We start from the raw sequence: 5,030 nt of genomic DNA, 5'->3' as shown, positions 1-5,030 counted from the left end.
GGACAATACGCAAAGTGGGAAAAATACCTGCAACATATATAACTGATAATGCAGAATAGGTAAAGAACTCTTACAAATCAAAGAGAAAAGTTAAAAAATTTACTAGAAAAAGAAGAAAATATAAGAACAGGCACTTCATAAAAAAAAAAAAGATATCCAAATAGACAACAAATGTAAGAACAGAGGCTCAATCTCATCAGTAATCAAGAAAATACAAATTAAAACCACAAGATATTACTACACACCAAAATTGGCAACTTTTTAAAAGTAACAGTACTAACCTTTGACAAAGATATGGAGCAACTGAAATTCTAATACATGATTTGGAATATAAATTACAACAACCAATTTGGGAAACTGTGACAGTGTCTAGTCAAGTTGAAATATGTGTCCCCTATGGCTCAAAAATTTCACTCCAATCATATCCTCTAGAGATTTGCATCTTTATGTGCACCAGGATATACACAAAAAAATGTTCAGAGCAGCACCATTATAACTGTCCTAAACTGGAAGCATCCCAAATGTCTGTCAACAGTAAAGCAAATCAACAAATGTGGTCTATTCACACAATGGAATCCTATACAGAGAAGAAAATGAAGAAGATACACACAATAACATGGATGAACCTTATAAATATAACACTAAATGAAAAAAAAACAAGTTACAAAAATAATGCAATATAATCCTATTCATATAAAATTCATATATATATATAAATTTTTTAGAAATGCATATACAGGTGGTTAAGAGAAAACAATTACTATAATGATAGGATAGTGGTTACCTCTGGGGAGACAGCAGTGATTGTAACAGGCAAGGGATACTCATGGGAATTTTGTGATCCCAATAATTTTATGCTCCTTGACCTTAGCAGTAGTGATTATAGGTGTTAAGTTGATAACCATTTGATAAAACATGCATATAAATTTTATGGGCTTATAACTATATTTTGTAACAAAATGTTAATGAGCAAAATTTTGAAAATGTCTACATTTAACAAGAGATGTAATAGTGAGAAGTAACTAAAGAGATTTTGGTTCTAAGAGTAATTAAAAGAGGTTAATAAATCAGGCTATTCAATCCATTTAAAACTTCGAATACTACACAAAAAAATGGATCTGAGATGAATTACATTTAAATCTGTTTCAAGGCTGATGACTGGATTTCATTCTTTCATTCATCAACAAACACTGTTGAGACCTACCTTGTATCTGTCACTGTGCCCAGATCCAGGAGTATGTAGGTCCTTTTTCATCCTTGTTACAGGTTCTGCAGCTTTAAGGGAAACAACACAAAATGAAGTAAACCAATTTTACTACAGGCTAATTGATGTAAACAAGAGTTAATATCTTATCATCTCATCAATGTTATAACAAAACAACGACATTTGAGGACCTGCTGGCTTATCTTAGGCTCCTCTTAGCATTAGGATCCTGGCAAACTTCTAATCTCTCTTGGGATAAAAGATTTCGCTATTTTATAGACTGGAATACAATACTGGGGGGGGGGGGTGAACTCAGTTCCAAAATGTACAAATAAAAAGGTATGCAGGAATTACCAGGTGCTGATCCGAGTATATGATAAAGTTTACGCCTCTACTGAGGGAATACAGGGAGAAAATATATGCTAGTTGCTAGCTATATTCTTCTCCAAACATTAAACACAAACAGACAACCTTTATTTATTTATTTATTTTATGTCAGGTAAGATCAAGACTGAAGAAGTCAGTAACAGAAATAGAAGCATGAGATCAAGCGTTCTTAAAAACTGCCCTAGCCAGTTTGGCTCAGTGAATAGAGCATCGGCCTATGGACTGAAGGGTCCTGATTTGATTCTGGTCAAGGGCATGTGCCTCAGCTGCAGGCTCCTCCCTGGCCCAGGCCCTGTTTGGAGTTCGTGCAAGAGGCAACTAATCGATGAGCTTCTCTCACACTGGTATTTCTCTCTGCCTTTCCCTCTCTCTTCTGCTCTAAAAATCAATGGAAAAATGTCCTCAGGGGAGGATTAAAAAAGAAGAAAAAAGCAATAAACAAAAGTCTATATATTAAAAAAAAAAAAAAGAGTACTTAAAAACTGAAGAAAGAAAAATATAATTTAGCCCAGCTGGTGTGGCTCAGTGAATTGAGCACAGTCCCATGCATCAAGAGGTCACAGGTTCAATTCAGGGCACATGCCTGGGTTGCAGGCTCAATCCCCAGTAGGTGGTGTACAGGAGGCAGGCAACGCATTGATGTTCTCTCTCATTCATGTTTCCCTCTCCCTCTCCCTCTCCCTTCCTTTCTCTAAAAAAACCAAATTAATAAAAACATGTTTTAAAAAGATACAATGTAAATGAGACTTTTGCTTTTCAATAAAAAAAATTCCAGATGTATGCAGTGATGTGATCTCTGAAAGAGAAAATATACCCTAAAAAGACAGATTTGCTAGGATCAGTGAATTTTAAATATCTACTTACAAACAAATGATACCTCATCCTCAGAGATATTAATCTAACCTCAACTCCATATCTGGTCACAACTTTCTCTGGATTAGAACCCCTAGAATGTAGCCAAGCAATATTCTAAGGAGCAAAAAGGCTCAACCGAGAACAAAAAGCACCAGGCATAAAAATGAACCAACCAGTAAGGAATTTTAAAATTCCTTAGAAAGTAAAATTAGTAAAGAACTAAAATTTATGAGAAATTAAAATACCTGATATCAGACTAACCTCACTTAATGCCCTATTAATATTTTTCTGAACACTCATAAAAATGATATTGAGGTGATGTCCAGAAACTTATATAAAGGTATTACTGTCCCAGGAAATAATAGTCAGTTACCAAAACAAATTTTACAACTTGAACTTAGATAAAGCATGTTTTGCTAATGTCTATCTGGTAATCTGATTCTCAAGTGATTTTATGGTTTTTTAATTAATGTGTTTTAATATATTCTAGGTAGCTCTTATAGTCAAAAGAACATTGGATTTGAAGACAAGTACCAGCTTCTTCCAGAAGCAGCCTGAGGTGACTTCTGAAAATGGTTCGCTATTCTCTTGACTCAGAAAACTCCACAAAATCATGCAAATCAAGAGGATCAAATTTTCGAGTTCACTTTAAGAACACCCATGAAACTGCCCAGGCCATGAAGGGTATGCATAGCTGAAGGATGTCACTTTGCATTCCTTTGTCACAGTGGTGGAGTTGGTAAGTGTGCCCAGGCCTAATAGTGGTGCTGGCTGCAGGGTTGGTGGCCCCAAAAGAGTGCTGCATTTTTGCTGCAAGTGCTTACAGATGCAGAGAGTCATGCTGAACTTAAGGGTTTAGCTGTATAGTCTCTGGTCATTGAGCACACTCAGGTGAACATATTCCCAAGACGTGATGCAGACTTTACAGAGCTCATGGGCGGATTAACTCGTATGTGAACTCTCCCAGCCACACTGAGATGATCCTACTGAAAACGTGCAGATTCTTCCTAAACCTGAGAGCAGGTTGCACAAAAGAAAAAAATATATCAGAAGAAACTGAACAAAAACTTATGCCCTAACCGGTTTGGCTCAGTGGATTGAGCGTCAGCCTGTGGACTGAAGGGTCCCAGGTTCGATTCCGGTCAAGGGCATGTACCTTGGTTGCAGGCACATCCCCAGTAGGGGGTGTGCAGGAGGCAGCTGATGGATGTTTCTCTCTCATAGATGTTTCTAACTCTCTATCCCTCTCCCTTCCTCTCTGTAAAAAATCAATAAAATATATTTAAAAAACAACAACAACTTATGGCCTGAGAGTAAGTTCAGCATAAAATAAATGCTAATAAAAGAAATAAAGAAAAGACTGAGTATCAATCTTCTCTGCCACCTGCCAACCATGAAACCTTGAGTAAATAACCAAACCACTCTGAGCCTCACACCAACCAACTGCACAAGGCATGAGAGCAGATGAAGAAAATAATACCTGTGAATAATACCATATTAGCTTCAAAGCATGGGAGACTCAATTTCCTCAACACACTGCTACAACCACTTTCTGCAAACTAATATTTTTATTTACTTTTTATTACCAAATAATTATTATCATTTTGTTAATCCTCACCTGAGGACAGCCTTTCCATTGATTTTTAGATACAGTTTAAGGGAGGGGGAGAGAGAGAGAGAGAAACATTGACATGAGAGAAGCACATCCATTGGTTGCATGGATTGGTTGCCTCCCACATATGCCCCCACTGGAGCTGGGGATGGAGACATGTGCCCTTGACAGGAATTGAGCCTGTGACCCTTCAGTCCTCAGGCCAATGCTCTAACCACTGAGCCAAACCAGCTAGGGCACAAAAGAATTAAATATACAAAACTATACTATAATGAATTTATATGTATTCTCACTCAGCTTCAAACAATTAACTCATGACTAATCTTGTCTCACCCATCCCCTCTCTTCTTCCTTCATTTTAAAGCAAATCTTGATATCATATCATTAACTTCCTAAGAGCTAAAATCCAAAGGCCTCTTTTTAGTGTATGTATAGGTATCTGAAGTCCAACAGAGAGGTCTGACCTAGAAATATGGATTTGAGAGTCATCAGTAATAAATTCAAGAGCTGAAGCTCTATAGCTTTGGATGAAATCAAATATCCATGCTTGTGAAACAAGAAGATAGTATTTTGGTGCACTTTTATTAAAATTATAAATAAATATAAAACACAAACTTTTATATCCTATGATTTTAATTATTTTTCTGCCTTAAAAAGGTGTTCTTATATTAATAGCCACTACTCTGAAGGACTTAACAAAACCCTAAAACATAGACATAATTTATATAACATCAAATTTAAACACTGATATTGTAACCAACTCCAAATCTACCTTTTCAAGTATTTAAGAACTTGTTGCTCCTAATAATTTTCCCTTCTCTTTAAAGTGTATATAGTTGTCATACTTTCTTTTGTATGTTTATTTCGTTTATTTCTCTGGATTAGAACCCCTAGAATGTAGCAAAGCAATATTAAAAATTTTAAGAAAACTTTAAAAAGAAAATGATTCCTGTATTTAAATATCTATGACAG

This window comes from Cnephaeus nilssonii, assembly GCF_951640355.1.
Source record: "Cnephaeus nilssonii genome assembly, chromosome: 15".
Taxonomy (NCBI): Eukaryota; Metazoa; Chordata; class Mammalia; order Chiroptera; family Vespertilionidae; genus Cnephaeus; species Cnephaeus nilssonii.
Note: the sequence above shows the minus strand (reverse complement) of the source record.